General features: G+C 46.4%; 1 long non-coding RNA gene across 4 annotated transcripts in view; it reads left to right on the top strand.

Annotated features, from left to right (window-relative positions):
* The window catches only part of LOC140601850 (uncharacterized), a 64,225-nt gene that overhangs the window by 25,469 nt on the left and 16,730 nt on the right, over positions 1 to 22,026 (top strand). For 3 of the 4 annotated variants that reach the window (XR_012004974.1, XR_012004971.1, XR_012004973.1), the window contains exons 2-3: positions 9,359 to 9,494; positions 10,745 to 12,423. This is a non-coding gene — a long non-coding RNA (uncharacterized lncRNA). The remainder of the gene's footprint in view (positions 1 to 9,358; positions 9,495 to 10,744; positions 12,424 to 22,026) is intronic. The other variant, XR_012004972.1, reaches the window with a different exon arrangement.

Here is a 22,026-nt window from a genome sequence, read left to right as displayed (position 1 = left end):
GGAGTTAGCACGTGGGGGAGCTGCTCTGTCCCCTGCCTGGTGCAGGGCTCGGTGGGGGTAGTTTACCCCGTGAGACCCCAGGAGGAACAACCCCAGTGTCAGCGACCAGCTCTGGAATCCTGTATTCAGCCCCTGCAGTAACACAGGAGCAGTCCATCTGCAGGCCCTGGAGGCTCTGGGGCTGGGCCGCTGATCTGCTCAGCTCTGGACAGGAACGTCCTTGGTGTCCTAGGCCCTCTGGGCCTCTGCCTGTCCTGGGGGAGACTGAATCCTGGGCTGTTTCCCGGTGCCCTGTGCTCCGGGGCCTGCACTGTTGGATTCTCGCTCCCGGCTGTACAGCCACCTCACTGTGGAGCCACCGCCCGAGCTCCTCCAAGTTGCTCCCAGAGCTCCACATCCCACTCTGAATGGAGCCTCTTCCGTTGCAGGAGGCGCCGCTGCCAAGCTGCTCCTGGGCCGTGCAAACACCTCTGTGCAGAGCCACCACTTGAGCCCCTCAGAGCTGCTCCCCAATGGATGTGCCCTGCAGCCCTTAGGGAGCTCGCTGCACTCTCCTGGGAGTGCATGTTTCTATTAGTGTCCCAGGGTGCCCTAGGGCATCCCCGCCTTCCTGGGGTCCTGCTCTGACTCCTTGAAGGGGCCATTCTGCCCTGGAAGATTGGTGAAGCTCCTCCTTCTCCCAGGACAGAGCTCTTCTGCCCTGTGAGCACTGGCCCCGGCCATAGCCAGGCTCCTCACAGGGCCCCTCACCCTTGGATGCCTTTTGTTTCTTTATTTCTTTTTCCCGTCTTCCTACCTTTATAGAATCACGAACTTTTCCACTGTAGCATTCAAACTGGTCTCTGTTTAAATCTCAGGTTGAATTCATAGATTTTCAGGATGATTTGATTGTTATCTAGGTAATTTCGTGGGGACAGGTGATTTGGGGACCCTACACTTCTGCCATCTTGCCCCTCCACCTTTGCTACATCCCAGAGGTTTAGAGAAACATGTTTTCATTTTCATTTGTTTTAAATTTCCTTGTTAATTTCCTGGTTGCTCCATTCATTCTCTAGTAGGATGTTCATAATCTCCACGTATTTTTGGTCTGTCCAATTTTTTTTCTAACTGTCGACTTCAAGTTTCATAGCGTCGTTTTCTGAAAATGTACATGATGTGATATCAACCTTCTTGTACCTGTTGTACCTGTTGAGGGCTGATTTGTGGGCCATGATATAATCTGTTCTGGAGAATGTCCCATGTGCACTTGAAAGGAGTGTGTATTCTGCTTTAGGATGAAATGTTCAGACTATATCTGTTGAGTCCCTGTGGTCCAGTTTGTCAAGGCTATTGTTCCCCTGTTGATTTTCTGCGTAGATGATTGGTCCATTGAAATAAGTGGGTGTAAAAATCCCCTTTCATTGTATTATTATCATTGAGTTCCTGTACGTTTGTTGTTAATTGTTTTCTATATTTAGGTACTGCCATGTTGGCAGCATAAATATTTAGTTGTTTGATCTTGATAGAGAGTCTTTTTAATTATGAAATAATGCCCTTCTTCATCTCTTCTTACACTATTTGTTCTTTCTTTTTAGAAATTTAAATATTTTATTTATTTATTCGTGAGAGATACACAGAGGAGCAGAGGAAGAAACATAGCAGAGTGAGAGGCAGACTCCCCTAAGGGAGGCCGATGACAACTTGATCCTGGATCCCAGGATCACACCCTGAGCCGAAGGCAGATGCTCAAACACTGAGCCAACACGTGTCCCCCAGGGTTTGGTTTCAAATCTCGTTTGTCTGATATAAGTATGGGTCCTCCACCTTTCTTTTGATATCCATTAGCGTGATAGATGATTTTCCATCCCCTGACTTTCAATCTGTTGGTGTCTATAGGTTTAAGGTGAGCATCTTGTAGTCAGCGTACAGATGGATGTTGTTTTTTTAATAATAATTTTATTTATCAGAGAGACAGAGAGAGAGAGAGAGGCAGAAAATTATGCAGAGAAAGAAGCAGGCTCCCCACCAGGAGCCCAATATGGGACTCAATCCCAGACTCCAGGATCACACCCTGAGTTAAAGGCAGAGGCTCAACCCCTGAGCCACCCAGGCATCCCGGATCCTGATTCTTAACTACTCCATACCCTATATCTTTTTTTTAAAGATTTATTTATTTATTTATTCATGATAGTCACTTAGAGGGAGACAGAGAGGCAGAGACACAGGCAGAAGGAGAAGCAGGCTCCATGCACCAGGAGCCCGATGTGGGACTCAATCCAGGGTCTCCAGGATCACGCCCTGGGCCAATGGCAGGCGCCAAACCCCTGTGCCACCCAGGGATCCCACCCTATATCTTTTTATTGGAGCATTTAGTCCATCATCATTCAGAGTGACTATTCAAAGATATGAACTTTGTGCCTCTGTGTTACCGGAAGAGTTGGTGTTTCTGGTGACGTTCTCTGGTACTTTCTAGTATTTGTTGCTTTTGGTCTCTTTTTTCCCCCACTAGAAGAGTCCCTCTTAAAATTCCTTACTGGACTGGTTAAGTGGTCATGAACTCCTTTATATGTTGCCTGTCTGGGAAAATCTTTATCTCTCCTGAATGACACCCTTGCTGAAGAAATAATTCATACAAATTGGATGGCAATAAAAAGAAATTTAAAAACATAAAGTAAATTCTGCTAATATAATTGAGGAAAATGTATTTAGGATGAAAACCAGAAGCAGAAAGAGAGGAGGATGGATTTCACCCTCCGTAGCCTTCACAGGGACCTGGTTTCCTTTCCTAGGAGTGGCCCCCCCTCAGGATGATGCTTCCTGCTCCTCTGCCCTCCTTGTTGGAACACAGCAGGCACAGCTCCAGCACCTCTACAGTCGTGGTTTATAGCGTTTTCCATGTATCCTATTGGGGACCACAGCATTGTGTATGTAACCATCTGGCTACTGTCTGACAACATTGGGGGGATTCCGACTTTTGTTGGTTTTGAGGTGTGTGTGTCTCTATCACATGCAGCTCCTGTGCAGCAATCGGATCCTCTGGATGGGTCACCAAAAAACCCCGAAATGGTTGGCACAAAATCATTTCTGGTCCTGTCTCTGGGCAGTTAGCTGGGCTCTCCTGGCAGTGCCGGGGCTCGCTTGTGCAGTGACTTTCAGCTGGAGGGTCAGCTGAGCTTGAAGTTCCAGCTCGGCCACATTCCCATGTCCGGCAGTGGGTCTGGCCACTCCTAGAAGGCACGTGGGGACTTCAGCTGTGTGTGCCTGGTGGCGCCCCTGCACGGGCTTGTTGGGGCCAAGGTGGTGCCCCCTCCTCTCTCTGGGGGTCTCTACACGCTCCGTGCACAGAGTTCTGGGAGACACAGAAACGGGCTGGCTGTGCATTTTCGCACCACAACACTTTATTGACTTTCTACAGCAGCGGGCTCAGAGCCGTGGTTGTGTGTCTTCCCCTGGGGAGGGAGACCTTTCTGTCCTTTAAGGGGAGGGCAAGAATCACACAGGGTGGGGGGGCAGGTGCTGGAGTCCCCCAGCTGGGAGCATGTGTGGACTCCGGGTGGGGGCGTGTGTCCTGAGGTTTCAGCCTGAGTGATGGTACTGAGGACATCAGAGCTGACCTGAACCTGCAACTCATGGGCTCCTGTGCCGGGTCCCTGAAGGGCAGCTGGATCCCGGCCTTGGAGCCTCTTTGGGCCCCAGCACTTGGAGGAGCCTGCCTCCTGGTGTGGGTGTGGGTGGGACCCACCAGCTTGCCCCTCCTCTCCCCACACTGGGGTGTCCCAGGATCCCCAGGGCTTCCCTAGATCAGCGACCTGGATCTGTGGGGCACGCCCAGGGCCCTGCAGGCCACATCCAGCTGTGAGAGGGCTTGCTCAGCCTGGGGCCAGAATCCAGGGCTGGCCAGGGCCATGGGGACCTGATTCCATTAGTCTTTGTGTTGAGACTGGTGGGGGCTCAAGTCAACCCAGCCCCCACAGAGCCTGGGCCCAATCAGCCCAGGTACCTCTGGTTTAGGGCCTGGTGTCCTGTGCAGGGTGTCCTGCCCTCTAGGAGTGACAGTGGGTGGAGGCAGGGCACAGTGGTTCCTCTGATTCACTCACCTGCTCACACACTGTCAGGGGCTCCCTGCCGTCCCTCCTCCCTGCAACCCCTGGGTACTCTATGGGACACCCGGGATTCTGATGGGAGCAGGGTATCCAGAGAACCCCGGGGAGGCTGATCATGTCCCACAGGGGGTAGCTAGATTGGGTCCTTGCTCGGGGCCGATGGTGTGGTGGTGGATGGTGTGGGGGCATGGGTATGATGGTAGTGGAATGTGGGGAATGGTGTAGGGGGGATGTTGGGGTATACTGTGGTTGGGTATTGTGTGAGGCTGTGTGTGTTTGAGGGGGATGGGGTAGGGGCGATGCCATGGGGAATGATGAGGTAGGGGGATGGTGTGGGTCTGGGGAATGGGGGGATGGCGTGGGGGGCCGGCAGACAAAGGGCATCCTCTTTCTCTAAGATGTACACAGAGACGTCTACAAATAAAGGTGACCCCATTCTGGGGTTTGTTGTAACACCTGCCCCTGTGGACCCATGTGGTGAGTGCAAGGCCCTGGCTGTACCAGGGGCATTATCTGGGGGTCATCATAATATGTATGTTTTCAAATTGCAAATTGTCTCAAATTAAATGCACAGAATTTAGAAATATATAAAACACTGAGAGTGGGTGTCACTCTGAACCGTCTGACCCTCATGGGATCAATGTGTGTCCTGCTCCAGCCGCGGACATGCCGCACGGCCCCCAGGTCCGGTTCCTACCCCCCATGTCTGCCACCCCATCCCCTGCTTCTCAGGGGTCCGTCCCTCTCCCCTTTGGTGTTCAGCTCCCATGGGAACCTCTGGAGGCCCCATCCTTGTGGCTTCCTCATCCCTGAGGCCCCGGGGGGGTGGTGTGGTCATCCCCATCACCCTACCATGGAGCCATGTGTTGTTGGCTGCTATTGCTCCCCCTGGCCTCAGAGGCCCCATTTACCTTACCCAAAAGCCTCCGAGGCCCGGAAGCCCCCTGGCCCAGCAGCCTCACCCGTCCGCCTAGCAGTCCTAAAACATGATGTGGTTGCTGAACTTCCTGATGACGTCCAGGTCTACCTGCGTGATGTCCCTGGAGGAGACCAGGGCATCCTGCTTCATTTCCTGTGGGAAAACCGGGGAGGAGGAGCAGGCGTCAGGAACAGAGACCCGACCTGTCACAAGGTGCCGTGCTGGGCAGGGAGCCCTGGGGCCACCATGGTAGTGTGTCCGGCCGAAACCTCTTTCCTTCCTCTGGGAGGCCAGGGAAGGCGGGAGTGCCCACCGTGCCCGTGGGACCTGTGTGACGGCCTGTGCCCAGCTGTTGTAGGCAGGGAGGTGACTGAGTTTCACCCTGGGTGGGAGGGGATAGGGTTTCAGTCAAGGTGGGAGGGGACATGGGGTGTTGTGCGAAGATTGCGAATCCGAGAAACCACTAAGGAGCTGACACCAATGCAAACACACAAGGGTTGATTTCCAAACTCGAGCTTGCGACCAAGTACACCCAACACAGCGGAGCAGGGACTTGGACCCCGAGGTGGGTTTTAACTTAGTTTTAAGGACTTGTCTCGGGGTCCTCCAAAAGGGCTGGAGCAATTCCTCAAGTTCTGTTTACATTTTGATATGGGGCCTTCAAGGGTATTAAGCTCTGCTCTCATTCTAATAGGCACTTCCAACCCTTGGCATGGGCTCGGTTTCATTCTGTTGTGGGGCTTTCAAAGACATTAAGCTGTAAACTTTGTTTTTTTCCTGTAACTGAAATAATGTAAATTTCAGCTCTTCTTCACAGGGGCCTGGGATGGCTGGACTTGTACGAACACTGAACTTAAAGTAGAAAGGCCTTCATTTTCTCGGCCTCTTTGCATTCCATCCCATCCTATCTAGCTCTTTCCCCCTTCCCCGGAGCTCCTAAGAGAGCAAATGACCTCAGCTTGGCAGCGTGTGCTGGGGGACAGGCCCAGGGATTTGGGATCAGGAAGACCTGGCTCGTGGGCGTCCCAGCTGTGCAGCGGGATTCCATGCTGCAGACTCTTATTCCCTAAGGCTATCTAGACAACTGAGTTTGTATATAGAAAAGCTCTCCTTTATCTTTAAAAGATGAAGAGCGAGTCAAAGTGTTTTTACTCTGGCCATCTAATTGCTCAGATTCCAATCTGAGACATATTTCCTGTTAATAAGGATAATTTACTATCCGTAGTACTATGGTTAAAATATTCTGACACAAGTAATTCAGAGGGATGAGGGTTTCTCATCTCTTTCTTCACAGCTCAGTCACTCCTCAGGAAATGCATCTTTATGGATTTGGAAAGAACTGAGAGTCATTATTACCAATGGTCCGATTATTTTGTGAAGGATTCTTCCCTGAGATTCTTCCCCTGTTTCAACTGACACTGAAACACTGTGAACTCTTTTGAAGACAAATGTCAAGGAAATAAATGTTATGCATTGATAATTTTAAATGCACTTGCAATATGGTGTCTATTATACTAGAAGTATTTTTATCTTATTTTTGCTATTTATTATCTGTTCCTGCTTTTCAGGTTGAGGAGGCATTATACGTGTTCATAAGTGTCTTTCTTTCCTTCTGATCTAAAATTCTTACTTTGTTTCCATCAAAGGAACTCTTTAAGAATAAGGCAAAAGTTAATTCAACGATTCTTAAAATGTCTTCACACTTGGAGCCTGATTCATTTAAGTCGATTTTCATAATAAATCTTATTAATTAGGAAAAAAACAAAGATTTATAGAGAAATTGAGAAGATACTACAGTGCATTCACATGCACTTGCTCTCAATTTCTCCAATTATTGATATCTTATATTACTACGGTACAAATATTAGCTAAGGAATCAAATTTAAAATAGTCGCATTAACCAAAGACCATAGTTTATTCAGATTTCCTTAGTTTTTGCCAAGTTACCATCCCTCATATCACATTCCATTTGTCCTCCTGTTTTCTTAGGCTCCTCTAGATTGTGACAGTCTTTCAGCCTTTCCTTGTTGTTGTTGCACTGGAACACTTTGAGAAGTAGAGTATTTTGTAAACTTTCCCTCAGTTGGGACATGTCTGTCATTTATCTCATAATTGAACTGTTTTGTGAATTATATACAGAGATATACTGCCATTTTTATTATATCATATAAGGGATAGATACTAACATGATTTAGCAGTCTTGGTATCGATCTCGTCACCTTGCTGTGGTAGTGTTTGTCAGCTTTCTCCACAGTAAACTGATTCTTTATTATTATTATTAATTATTATTTTTATTATTATTATATTATCAATATTATTTTAACTTTTTCATATTATATTTTGTAGAAGGAAGTTACTATGTGTATTCCACACTTAAGAGTGGGAAGCTATGCTCATGAACTTGACGGTGCAATGTCTGCACAAATTGTTTAAAATTCTTCTACATGGGAGATTTCTCTTCCTTGTGGGTTTGTTTCTTCTGCAAAGATGTTTTTTATTTATTTGAGAGAGAGATGAGAGAAAAAGCATGAGTGAGAGGGGCAGAGGGAGAGGGAAAAGCATGTTCCTTTCTGAACAGGGAGCCTGCCTTGTGACCTGGATCATGATCTGAGTTTAATGCAGAAGCTTAACTAACTGAGCCACACAGGTGCCACTCTTTCTTTCTTTCTTTCTTTCTTTCTTTCTTTCTTTCTTTCTTTCTTTCTATCTTTCTTTTTTTCTTGTTTTTTATAATAATTTTATTCTTGAATTGGTGTTCAATTTGCCAACCTACAGAAAAACACCCAGTGCTCATCCCGTCAAGTGCCCCCCTCAGTGCCCATCACACATTTACCCCCACCGCCCGCCCTCCTCCCCTTCCATCACCCTTAGTTTGTTTCCCAGAGTTAGGAGTCTTTACATTCTGTCTCCCTTTCTGATATTTCCCACACATTTCTTCTCCATTCCCTTATATTCCCTTTCACTATTATCTATATTCCCCAAATGAATGAGAACATACAATGTTTGTCCTTCTCTGATTGACTTACTTCACTCAGCATAATACCTTCCAGTTACATCCACGTTGAAGCAAATGGTGGTTATTTGTCGTTTCTAATGTCTGAGCAAGGCCCACCTTTTCTCTCTCTTCATCTTCTGAGTCTCCTATGGTATGAATGTTACTGTTTTAATAAGTGACTGACTTCCCTACTTCTGTGTCTGTGGTCCAGAACCTTTCTTGTTTTTAAGGCTTCCACTTGGGACTGCATCTCAGTTATAGCATTTGTAACATTGGCCTGACTAGATTTTAGTTGTTTTACTTCTACAGTAAGGAATTCTCTAGTTTTCTTCTGTGCTCTTTTTCTAGCCCAGATGCTATCTTTATAATCATTGTTTTAAACTGTAGTTAGACATCATATATGTGTATTGATGAACTTCCTGGCTGTGAGTAGAACCTCATGTTATTTTATGGAGGTGAATTTCTCCATCTCATTATTTCTTCCAGAAAAGAAAGAAGGAAGAAAAAGAAAAAACAAGAAAAACAATAACAACTTCCCTCCCCCCCACAAAAAAACCAATAGATTATTTTGGCCTGCTTGTTAAAAGATTCTAAATCCCAAAATAGAAACAATTAAGGTGGTCCGTGGGTCGCGCAGTGGTTTATCGCCTGCCTTTGGCCCAGGGCATGATCCTGTAGACTCTGGATCGAATCCCACGTCGGGCTCCCAGTGCATGGAGCCTGCTTCTCCCTCTGCCTGTGTCTCTGCTTCTCTCTCTCTCTCTCTCTCTCTTTTTCTCTCTGTTTGTGACTATCATAAATAAATTGAAAAAAATTTAAAAAAAACACAATGAAGTACCATGAAAGTAAAAATTAGAAATATCTAAGGTACATACATAAAAATTAAAATAAGGCAATTAATAAAAAAAGTCAAAGAAAATGATTGAAAATAGAGCACAAAGTACAAAGGAATCTAGACCCTACTTTCCAGGCAGAGCTGAAGCTCTGCAGCCTCTGTGGTCCGACAACTTAGTGGCAGCGAATGGTCTGTGTGGGTGTGCGGATGGGCCGTGGTGTTGAATGTCAGGTGCACATCTCCCTGGGAGTTGCACCTGCGGGGGCAGAGGCGTGGTGGGCATCAGCGTCTCTGGGCTCCAGCGGGCAGTGCTGTGCTGCTCCCTGAGACCCGGCCCTGATGGGTGGGATGCGGGTGGGGACGCTGGGTCCTCTGGCTCTGGGGCTGAGCATCCCGCCCCCCAGTCTGCTGGGGCCTCCACAGAAGAGCCCCCAAGCCCCCGGGTCTCCGCCTCTTTTCTCAGAACCCTGCATTCACTCGACTTGTGTCCGAGCTTCTTTTGTTTTTGTTTTTGTTTTTTATCTCAGACTGTTGAGCCCAAGATTGCGAATCCGAGAAACCATCAGAAGCCAACACTGATGCAAACACACGAGGGTTTATTTACAAGCTCGAGCTTGTGTCCAAGTATACCCGACACAGTGGAGCAGGGACTTGGACCCCCAGGTGGGTTTTAGCTTAGTTTTAAGAGCTGGTCTCGGGGAATTCCCGAAGGGTGGATCAATTACTAAAGTTCTGTTTACATTTTGATATGGGGCCTTCAAGGGCATTGGGAGCTGTTCTAATAGGGCCTTCCTGCCCTTGGCCTGGGCTCAGTATTTATTCTACTGTTGGGCTTGCTGTGTCCTGACAATGAGCACTCAGGAAGGAAATGACGGACATGACTCCCTTCTCAGGAGCATCACAGAGAATAAATAATGAGACTGAACCAAAGGAGCACAAGACTTGTGCACTGAGCCATTCCAGGCTCTGGGAGGCCGTCCTGGGCTCGTGGGTTGGGAGCCTCATCTTGTGAAAATGTCCGCAGTTCCTGAAGCCACCCTCAATTTCAATGTCATTCCTGTCAAATCATGGTGGCAGATCCTATAAATAGGAAAAAAAAAAACCCTGTGACATCCATCCGCCCCCACAAATGACCCCGGACAGCAAATCAGTATTGGAGAAGCAGGACAGAGCGTGACGCAGCACTTTCCTATTTCAAACGATGTCACAGAGACACAGGATAAAGCAGTGTTGTCCTCGGGATCCCACCTGGCTCTGTAAGTTAAGCATTTGGCTCCTGACCTCACCTCCGGTCCTGATCACAGGGTCGTGAGTTCTAACCTTGGGCTGGTCCATGGATGAGGCCTGACGCCTACTTAAGCAAACCAGACCCACGAGGGTTGGTCCCAGCATAAGCTGAAGGAGCAGAACAGAGTGTCCAGAAGGAAACGTGCTCTGATACAACTGATTTTTTAAAATTAATTTAATCTAAACCAAATTAATTAACATATAGTGTATTATACTTTCAGAGGAAGAATTCAGGGATTCACCAGTTGGATATAACCGCAGTGGTCGTGACATCACGTGCCCTCCTTCATGCTGGTCCCCTGTTATCCCCTTCCCCGTCCCCTCCCCTGCAGCAACACTCAGTTTGTTTCCTATAATTAAGAGTCTGTATTTCCTGCATCTGTGTTCATCTATTTGTTTTTCCTTCCCTTCACAGATGTTCTGCTTTGCTTCTTTAATTCCACCTATGAATGACACCACAGGGTCATTCTGTTTTCCGAATGACCTATTTCACTTAGGATGATCCCTCTAGTTCTATGCATGACATTGCAAATGGCAAGATTTCCTTCTCTTTGATAGCTGAGTACCATTCCTCTTTCTATGACCATCATCTATCTCCCATCCTCTTTATCCCTCATCTGCCACAGGGCACCGAGGCTCCTCCCACAGTGTGGCAATGTGGACCCCGCTGCTGTGGACATTGGGGTGCAGTTGTCCCACGTCTCACTGCATCTGTATCTTCGGAGTGAGCTCCAGGCCGTACACCTGCTGGTCGCAGGGCGGCTCTATTTGCAACTTCCTGAGGAGCCTCCACACTATTTCCAGGGTGCCTGCAGCAGCCCACGGTCCCGCCCACAGTGGAAGAGGGTTGAGTGAGTTTTACAGGACGTGGTAAAAGTCTGGTCCACATTTCATTTCGCGTCCTTTGGGCTCCAATTCTTTCTCCTTAAGTATTTTTGGGGAAGCCGGGTGTTGGGCTCTTTTTCAGGCAGATGTTTCTGAAGATAACAGGCCACAGCTAGAGCCTGGAAGGAGGCAGAGGTTGGCCCAGAGACGGGCACGCTGCCTCCTGCACAGCCTCCTGTAGCGACTGAGCATCCCGCAGTGGGTGCCCGAGCCCAGGCACCGCCCAGGGGGCACGCCTGCACAGTAGGCCTCCTTTGCCTGCACTAACAGGAGCCAGCCTGTGCTGGGGAGGCCTGAGGAAGACGTGGGGACACATCCACGTGGATGAGCCACAGCCTCCTCAGAAACTACGCAGAGTCTTCAGGGGGATATTGGGCAGCGTTCATGATGACAGGAGCCTCAGTCTCTTCAGGACACACGGTGAGGCTTCAGGAAGATGTGAGACAACATCCACCCTGACAAGAGACCCTGGGCCGCTTCCGGCCCTGCGGGGAGGCTTCAGGAAATTGTGGGCCCGCACCCACCCTGACAGGAGCCCCTGGGCTGCCTCAGGACCCGCAGGGAGGCTTCAGTAAGATGTGGGCCTGCATCCACGCTGACAGGAGCCCCTGGGCCACCTGAGGACATGCCTGGAGGCTTCTGGAAGATGTGGCGCTGTGTCCACTCTGGCAGGAGCTAACTGGCTCCTCAGGACATAAGTTGAGGCTTCTGGAAGCTGGGGGCAGCATCTAAAGTGACAGGAGCCCCAGCCATTCAGAACCTGCGGTGTCGCTTTGGGAGGACGTGGGGCCACGTCCACACAACAGACGCTGATGTCCTCAGGACACCCGGTGTAGTCTTCAGGAAATATGGGGATGCGTCCATGCAGAAAGAAGACCCCAGCCTTGTCAGAGCCTGTGGTGAGGCCTAAGGAAGATGTGGATGCTGAATCCACACTGACAGGAGTCTCCAGCCTCCTCAGGACACACTGTGAAGGATCGGGATGATTTGGGGCCACGTCCGTGCTGACAGGAGCTCCCAAGCTCCTCAAGTCTTATGGTGAGGCTGAGGAAAATGTGGGGCCATGTCCTCCTCAGGACCTGCACTTTGGCTTCGGGACACATGAGGCTGCGTCTAGGCTGACAGGAACCCACAGCCTCCTCAGGACCCACTGTGAGTTTTCTGGGGGACGTGGGTCCGTGTCCAGGCTGACAAGAGCCTCCAGCATCCTGAGAACCTGCTGTGAGGCTTCCAGAGTATGTGAGGCATAATCCAGGTTGACAGGAGACCCGGGTCCTCAGGACCCGCTGACTATGACTCAGGAACACGTGGGGCCACGTCCCCACTCACAGGAGCCCGGCTTCCTCAGGACCCCCTGGAGGACTCTGGAGGCGCCGTTGGGGGCCATGTCCATGTCAGAAGGGACTCCTCAGAACCCTGGGTAAGTGAATGGGTAGAATGAATGGTAAGACGGGAGGGGAGGCAGTTGGTGGTTAGTCTTAGGTTAGATGTTAGGGGTTAGTGATTATGCTTATGGTTATGGATTAAAGGTTAGGGTGAGGGATAAGGGTAAGGTTCAGTTGTTAGGAGTTAGGATCGGGGTTTGGATTAGGGACAGGAGTTAGACTTAGGGTTAGGGTTTAGACTTTAGGGATTAGGGCAGGAGGTTACGAGTTGGGGTTTGGGTTATGGTTAGAGTTAGGTTTAGGCTAGGTTTGCAGTTGGGGTTAGGGGTTAGGGTGTGAGTTAGGGTTAGGGGTTAGGTTTAGGGTTTAGAGTTAAAGTTAGGGCTAGGTTTAGGGTTAGGGCGAGGGTTAGTTTTAGGATAGGGGTTAGGGCTAGGGTTAGGGTTAGTGTTTGATTAGGGGTTATGGTTAGGGTTAGGTCAGGGTCAGGGCATGGTTTTGGAAAAGGGTAAGAGAGGGTTAGGCAGTGGGTTAGGGATTTCTTTTAGGATAGGTTTAGGGTACACTTTGGGATATGAGATAGGATTAGTATTAGAGGGTTAGGGTTAGGGTACAGGTTAAGGTTAGGAATAGGATTTGAGTACATTAAGATAAGGTTAGGGTTAGAGGTTAGGGTTAGGGTTAGATTTAAGGTAAGGGTCAGGGTTAAGGGTTTAGAATAGGTTTAGGAGTTAGGGTGAGGGTTGGCAGGGAGGTTCAGTGAATGTGTTTCGGTCTTGGGGTTTGGGTTTGGTTTTTGATTAGTGATAGTTCTTGTTGAAGGGTTATGTTAACATTAGACTTGAGTGGAGGGTTAGGCTTATGTCTGTGTATGGTTAGAGTTTGTGTCTTGGCATGTGCCTGCACTGGGACTCCTAGCATCTTGGGCAGTTTAGTTTTATGCACTCTATTTAGGTTTTGGGTTCAAAGATAGCCTGACTCCACCAAGTCAGTGGTCTCCCCAGAGAATCAAAATCCATGCTTCTGCTGGGGTGAGAATAGGCATGGCAGGATTCTCCTGAGCTGAGCTAAGGAGGGGATTTGTGGCTCTAAAGACTCTTTGTTTGGATTTTCAGTTGCCTTTCTGACTTTATCTCTTGTGTGCACATGTTTCCTCTATACTCCCAATTATTATTTTAAAGATTTATTTGAATTCCTCTTTATAAACACAGTATGATGTAGTTTCAGGTTTACACATAGTGATTCAACCCTTGAATCCAACGCCTGGTTCTGGTCAGAGGTGACCTCCACTATCCCCATCCCCTGATTCCCCATCTCCCCTCCTTCCTCTGGTATTTATTAGTTTATTCACTGTGGTTAAAATGTGTTTCTTGGTTTGCATCTCTCATCCCTCCCTTGGCCCCTTTGCCAGTTTGTTTGGTTTCTTAAAATTCACATGTGAATGCAATTGTATGGTATTTGGTATCTGTCTTTCTCTGACTGACTGAGTTTATTTAGCATAGGTCCCTTCCACTTCTCCCACGTCATTGTAAATGGCTTCCTTTCATCCCTTCTGATGACCGAGTGATGTCGCAGTGTGTATATTTACCACATCGTCTCTGCCCATTCATCTGTCGATGGACATCTGGGATGTATACACAGTTTCGCTGTTGTTGATAATGCTGCTACCAACACTAGGCTGTGTGTTCCTCTTCAAATCTACTAAACTACTTTTGTATCCTCAGGGTAAATACCTAGCTGTGCAATTTTGGTATCGTAGGGTAGCTCTATTTTTAACTTCTTTTTTTTAAGTTTTTTTGTGATAGTCACAGATAGAGAGGCAGAGATACAGGCAGAGGGAGATGCAGGCTACATGTATTGGGTGTCCGATGTTGGATTCGATCCCGGGTCTCCAGGATCACGCCCTGGGCCAAAGGGAGGTGCCAAACGGCTGTGCCACCCAGGGATCCCCTATTTTTAACTTCTCGAGGACCCTCCAGACTGTTTTCCACAGTGGCTTCACCTTTATGTATTCATGAGAGACACAGAGAGACAGAGGTATAGGCAGGGATAAATGAGGCTCCATGCAGGGAGCCTGATGTGGGACGTGCTCCCCCAGGACCCCGGGATCATGACCTGAGCCAAAGCACATGCTCAACCACTGAGGCACCCAGTAGCCTTGCTGATTCAATTTCTTTCCTAGTTATGGTTCTGTTCATATTTTCTATTTCTTCCTATTTCAGTTTTGCTCGTTTACACATTTCTAGGGATTTGTCCATTTCTTCCAGTTCTCCCAGTTTGTTAGCGTATAATCTTGCATAGTATTCCCTTATAATTGTCTTATTTTTCTGGTGTTGATTGAGATCTCTCTTCTCTCATTTGTGATTTTATTTATTTATGTCATTTCTCTTTTCTCGTTGATAAGGCTGGCTAGGGCTTGATCCATTTTATTAATTATTTTGAAGAACCAGCTCTTAGTTTCGCTATTCCATTCTACTGTTTTGTTGTTTCTGTATTGTTTATTTCTGCTCTCATCTTTATTTTTTCCCTTCTTCTGTAGGCTTTGTTTGCTATTCCTTTACCAGCTCCTTCAGGTGTAGGGTTAGGTTGTGTATTGGAGACTTCTTGTTTCTTGAGGTAGGCCTGTATTGCTATGTACTTCCCTCTTAGGACTGCCTTTGCTACATCCCAGAGGTTTGGAGAAACATGTTTTCAATTTCATTTGTTTTAAATTTCCTCTTTAAATTCCTGGTTGCTCCATTCATTCTCTAGTAGGATGTTCATAATCTCCACGTATTTTTGGTCTGTCCAAATTTGTTCTTACTGTCGACTTTGAGTTTCATAGCCTCATTGTCCAAAAATGTATATGATGTGATACCAACCTTCTTGTACCTGTTGTACCTGTTGAGGGCTGATTTGTGGGCCATGATATGATCTGTTCTGGAGAATGTCCCATGTGCACTTGAAAGGAATGTGTATTCTGCTTTAGGAAGAAATGTTCAGACTATATCTGTTGAGTCCCTGTGGTCCAGTGTGTCAAGGCTGTTGTTCCCCTGTTGATTTTCTGCATAGACGATCGGTCCATGATATAAGTGGGTGTTAAAATCCCCTATCATTGTATTATTATCAGTGTGTTCCTGTACGTTTGTTGTTAATTGGTTTGTATATTTAGGTACTCCCATGTTGGCAGCATAAATATTTAGTTGTTTGGTCTTTTTTTTAAATAAATTTTTTTATTTTTATTTATTTTTATTTACTTATGATAGGCACACAGTGAGAGAGAGAGAGAGAGAGGCAGAGGCACAGACAGAGGGAGAGGGAGAAGCGGGCTCCATGCACTGAGAGCCCGATGTGGGACTCGATCCCGGGTCTCCAGGATCGTGCCCTGGGCCAAAGGCAGGCACCAAACCGCTGCGCCACCCAGGGATCCCAAATTTATTTTTTATTGGTGTTCAATTGACCAACATACAGAATAACACCCAGTGCTCATCCCGTCAAGTGTCCCCCTCAGTGTCCGTCACCCATTCACCCCCACCCCCCGCCCTCCTCCCTTTCCAGCACCCCTAGTTCATTTCCCAGAGGTAGGAGTCTTTATGATCTGTCTCCCTTTCTGATATTTCCCACACGTTTCTTCTCCATTCCCTTATATTCCCTTTCACTATTATTTATATTCCCCAAATTAATGAGAACATACAGTTTGTCCTTCTCCGATTGACTTACTGCACTCAGCATACTACCCTCCAGTTCCATCCACTTTGAAGCAAATGGTGGGTATTTGTCGTTTCTAATGGCTGAGTAATATTCCATTGTATACATAAACCACATCTTCTTTATCCATTCATCTTTCGATGGACACCATGGCTCCATCCGCAGTTTGGCTATTGTGGACATTCTGCTATAAACATCGGGGTGCAGGTGTCCCCGCGTTTCATTGCATCTGAATATTTGGGATAAATCCCCAACACTGCAATTTTTGGGTCATAGGGCAGGTCTATTTTTAACTCTTTGAGGAACCTCCACACAGTTTTCCAGAGTGGTTGCACCAGTTCACATTCCCACCAACAGTGTAAGAGGGTTCCCTTTTCTCCGCATCCTCTCCAACATTTGCGGTTTCCTGCCTTGTTAATTTTCTCCATTCTCACTGGTGTGAGGTGCTATCTCATTGTGGTTTTGATTTGTATTTCCCTAATGGCAAGTGATGCAGAGCATTTTTTCATGTGCATTTTGGCCATGTCAATGTCTTCCTCTGTGAGATTTCTCTTCATGTCTTTTGCCCATTTCATGATTGGATTGTTTGTCTCTTTGGTGTTGATTTTAAGAAGTTCTTTATTGATCTTGGAAACTAGCCCTTATCTGATACGTCTTTTGCATATATCTTCTCCCATGCTGAAGGTTGTTTTTAGTTTTGGTGACTGTATCGTTTGCTGTGCAAAAGTTTCTTATCTTGATGAAGTCACAATAGTTCATTTTTGCTTTTGTTTCTTTTGCCTTCATGGATGTACCTTGCATAAACTTGCTGTGGCCAAGTTCAAACCGGGTGTTGCCTGTGTTCTCCTCTAGGATTTTGATGGACTCTTGTCTCACATTTAGATCTTTCATCCATTTTGAGTTTATCTTTGTTTATGGTGAAAGAGAGTGGTCTAGTTTCATTCTTCTGAAGGTGGAAGTCCAATTTTCCAAGCACCATCTATTGAAGAGACTTTCTTCCAACGGATAGTCTTTCCTCCTTTATCGAATATTAGTTAACCATAAAGTTCAAGGTCCACTTCTGGGTTCTCTATTCTGTTCCATTGATCTATGTGTGTTTTTGTGCCAGTACCACACTGTCTTGATGACCACAGCTTTGTAGTACATCCTGAAATCTGGCATTGTGATGCCCCCAGATATGGTTTTCTTTTTTAAAAACCCACTGACTGGGCAGCCCCAGTGGCGCAACAGTTTAGTGCTGCCTGCAGCCCAGGGCATGATCCTGGAGACCTGGGATCGAGTCCCACATCAGGCTCCTGCATGGAGCCTGCTTCTCCCTCCTCCTGTGTCTCTGCCTCTCTCTCTCTATGTCTATCATAAATAAATAAATCTTAAAAAAATAAAATAAAATCCCACTGAATATTCGGGGTCCTTTCTGATTCCACAGAAATCTTAAAATAATTTGTTCTAACTCTCTGAAGAAAGTCCATGGTATTTTGATAGAGATTGCATTAAACGTGTAAATTGCCTGGGTAACATTGATATTTTCACAATATTAATTCTGCCAATCCATGAGCATGGAATATTTTTCCATCTCTTTGTGTCTTCCTCAATTTCTTTCAGAAGTTTTCTATAGTTTTTAGGGTATAGATCATTTACCTCCTTGGTTAGGTATATTCCTAGGTATCTTATGGTTTGGGTGCAATTGTAAATGAGATTGACTCCTTAATTTCTCTTTCTTCAGTCTCATTGTTAGTGTATAGAAATGCCATTGATTTCTGGGCAGTGATTTTTGTATCCTGCAACGCTACCAAATTGCTATGAGTTATAGCAATCTTGCGGGGGAGGGCTTCGGGTTTTCTAGGTAGAGTATCATGTCATCGGCGAAGAGGGAGAGTTTGACTTCTTTGCCAATTTGAATGCCTTTAATGTCCTTTTGTTGTCTGATTGCTGAGGCTACGACTTCCAATACTACGTTGAATAGCAGTGGTGAGAGTGGACATCCCTGTCTTGTTCCTGATCTTAGGGGAAAGGCTCCCAGTGCTGCCCCATTGAGAATGATATTTGTAGTGGGCTTTTCCTAGATGGCTTTTAAGATGTCGAGGATTGTTCCCTCTACCCTACGCTCTGAAGTGTTTTGATCAGGAATGAATGCTCTATTTTGTCACATGCTTTCTCTGCATCTAATGAGATGATCATATGGTTCTTGGTTTTTCTCTTTCTGATATGATGAATCACATTGATTGTTTTACGAGTGTTGAGCCAGTCTTGTGTCCCGGGGATAAATCCTACTAGGTCATGGTGAATAATTTTCTTAATTTATTGTTGGATCCTATTGGCTAGGATCTTGTCGAGAATTTTTGCATCCATGTTCATCAGGGCTATTGGTCTGTAATTCTCCTTTTTGGTGGGGTCTTTGTCTGGTTTTGGGATTAAGGTGATGCTGGCTTCATAGAACGAATTTGGAAGGACTCCATCTCTTTCTATCTTTCCAAACAGCTTTAGTAGGATAGGTATGGTTTCTTCTTTAAACATTTGATAGAATACCCCTGGGAAGCCATCTGGCCCTGGACTTTTGTGTCTTGGGAGGTTTTTGATGACTGCTTCAATTTCCTTCCTGGGTATTGGCCTGTTTAGGTTTTCTATTTCTTCCTGTTCCAGTTTTTGTTGTTTGGGGCTTTCCAGGAATGCGTCCATTTCTTCTAGATTGCCTAATTTATTGGCGTATGGCTGTTCATAATATGTTTTTAAAATCGATTGTATTTCCTTGGTGGTGGTAGTTATCTCTCCTTTCTCATTCATGATTTTATTAATTTGAGTCTTCTCTCTATTCTTTTTAATAAGACTGGCTAATGGTTTATGTATGTTATTAATTCTTTCAAAGTACCAACTCCTGGTTTTGTTGATCTGTTCCACATTTCTTCTGGTCTCGATTTCCTTGAGGTCTGCTCAAATTTTCATTAACTCTCTTATTCTGTTGGGTGTAGGATCTAGCTGCTGTTTTTTTCTCTAGCTCCTTTATGAGTAAGGTGAGATTTTGTATTTGAGTTCTTTCCAGTTTTTGAATGGATGCTTGTTTTGTGATGTATTTCCTCCTTAGGACTGCTTTTGCTGCATGCCAAAGATTTTGAACGTTTGTGTCTTCATTCTCATTAGTTTCCATGAATCTTTTTAATTCTTCCTCAATTTCCTGGTTGACCCTTTCATCTTTAAGCAGGATGGTCCTTAACCTCCAGTGTGTGAAGTCCTTCCAAACTTCTTGTTGTGATTTAGTTCTAATTTTAAGGCATTATGGTCTGAGAATATGCAGGGGACGATCTGAATCTTTTGGTATCGGTTCAGATGCGATTTGTGACCCAGGATGTGGTCTATTCTGGAGAAAGTTCCATGTGCACTTGAGAAGAATGTTTATTCAATTCAGTTTGGATGTAAAGTTCTGTAGATATCTGTGAAATCTATTTGCTCCAGTGTATCATTTAAAGATCTCGTTTCTTTGGAGATGTTGTGCTTAGAAGACGTATTGAGGGTAGAAAGACCTAGATTGAAGTCACCAAGTATAAGATAATAATTATCTAAATATTTCTTCACTTTCATTATTATTTGGTTTAAATATTTGGCAGTCTCACATCGGGGCGTATATATTGAGGATTGGTAGGTCCTCTTGTTGGATAGATCCTTAAGTATGATTTAGTGTCCATCTTGATCTCTCACTACAGTCTTCGGGGTAAATTTTAGTTTACCTGATATAAGGATGGCTAACCCTGCTCTCTTTTGAGGACCATTTGAATGGTAAATGGTTCTCCAACACATTATTTTCAGATTGTAGGTGTCCTTCTGTCTAATATGAGTCTCTTGTAGACAGCAAATAGTTGGGTCCTACTTTTTTATCCAGTCTGAAACCCTGCGCCTTTGAAGGGGTCATTAAGCCCATTCACGTTTCGAGTTACTATCGACAGATATGAGTTTAGTGTCATCATGATATCTTTTCAGCTCTTGTTTTTGTGGATTGTTCCACTGAGCTTCTTAAAGGGGAATTTTAAGAGTCCCCCTTAAAATTTCTTGCAGAGCTGGTTTGGAGGTCACATATTCTTTCAGTTCCTGCCCTTTTGGAAGCTCTTTATCTCTCCTTCCATTTTGAATGAGAGCCTTGCTGGATAAAGTATTATTGGTTGCATGTTCTTCTCATGGAGGACCCTGAATATATCCTGCCAGCCCTTTCTGCCCTGCCAGGTCGCTTTGGAGACATCTCCTGATACCCTAATGCTCCTCCCCATAAAGTTCAGGATTTTCTTGTCTCTTGCTGCTTTAAGGATCTTCTCTTTATCCTTGGATTTTGCAAGCTTCACTATTAAATGTCGAGGTGTTGGATGGTTTTTATTGATTTTAGGGGCGGGATCTCTCTATTTCCTGGATCTGAATGCCTGTTTCCCTTCCAAGATTAGGAAAGTTTTCAGGTATGATTTGTTCAAATACACATTCCGGCCCGCTGTCCCTTTCAGCGCCCTCAGGAAACTCATTTACACATAGGTTTTTCTTCCTCAGGCTGTCGTTTATTTCCCTTAATCTATCTTCATGGTCTTTTAATTGTCTGTCTCTTTTTTCCTCAGTTTCTCTCTTTGCCATCAACTTGTCTTCTATGTCACTCACTCGTTCTTCCACCTCCTTATCCCTCGTCATTAGGACTTCTAGTTTGGATTGCATCTCATTCAATTGATTTTTAATTTCGGCCTGATTGGATCAAAATTCTGCAGTCCTGAAGTCTCTTGAGTCCTTTATGCTTTTTTCTAGAGCCACCAGTAGCTGTATAATAGTGCTTCTGAATTGGTTTTCTGACATTGAATTGTAATCCTGATTTGTAACTCTGTGGGAGAGAGGACTGTTTCTTTCTTTTGAGGTGAGCATTTCCTTCTAGTCATTTTGCTCGGTGCACAGTGGCCAAAAACAAGTTGTTGGGCTTAAGAAAAAAAGAGAGGAGAGAAAGAAGGAAAGAGAAGAGAAAAAGAAAAAAGTAAAAAGGAAGAAAAAAAGCTAAAAAGAATAAAAGGAGAAATTATAGAAAGAAAAGGGGAGAAAAAGGGTGGGGGAAGCAATCAGAAATAAAAAAAAACGTGGGGGAGTATCTTCTGATTCTGTATACTTTAAGTCCCTTGACTTCCCCTGGAAGTTGTACGTCTAGCTGGTCTTCTGGGGGAGGGGCCTGTTGTGCTGATTTTCAGGTGTTAGCCCTTGGGGGAGCTCCTCTCCCCCTGCCTGGTGAAGCGCTCAGTGGAGGTTGTTTACCCCGTGAAGCCCAAGGAGGAACGACCCCAGTGGCAGTGGCCAGGTCTGAAAACCGGTATTCAGCCCTGCAGTAACTCCGGAGAAATCCATCTGCAGGGCCTGGAGGCTCTGGGGTGGGGCTGCTGGTCTGCTGAGCTCTTGGCAGGAGCGTCCTTGCTGTCCTGGGCCCTCCGGGCCTCTGCCTGTACCGGGGGAGGCCGAATCCTGGGCTGTGTCTCGGCGCCCTGTGCTCTGGGGCCAGCGCTGTTGGATTCTCGCTCCCCGCCGTGCAGCCACCTCTCCACAGAGCCGCCGCCCTAACCCCTCTGAGCTGCTCCAGGAGCCGCGCAGCCCCCTCCACACAGAGCCTCTTCCTTTGCCCTAGGTGCTGCCACCTAGCTCCTTCCAGGGACCCACAGCCCCCTCTGCACAGAGCCGCCACCCGAGCCCCTCAGAGCTGCTCCTGGGTCAATGCATGTGCCCTGCAGCCCTTAGGGAGCTCGGTGCACTCTCCTGGGAGTGCAGGTGTCTGTTAGTGTTCCAGGGACCCCAAGGGTTCCCCACCCTCCTGGTGTCCTGCTCTGAATTGTTGCGAGCGCCATTCCACCCTGGAAGATTGGTGCAGCTCCTGATTCTCTGGGACAGAGCTCTCCTGACCGGGGGACACTTGCCCTGGCCTTAGCTTCGGCTCCTCGGTGGCCTCTCCCCCTTAG

The sequence above is a fragment of the Canis lupus genome, chromosome 12, assembly GCF_048164855.1.
Source record: "Canis lupus baileyi chromosome 12, mCanLup2.hap1, whole genome shotgun sequence".
NCBI lineage: Eukaryota > Metazoa > Chordata > Mammalia > Carnivora > Canidae > Canis > Canis lupus.
The sequence above is the reverse complement of the archived record's forward strand: the minus strand, read 5'-3'. Positions and strand labels throughout refer to the sequence as shown.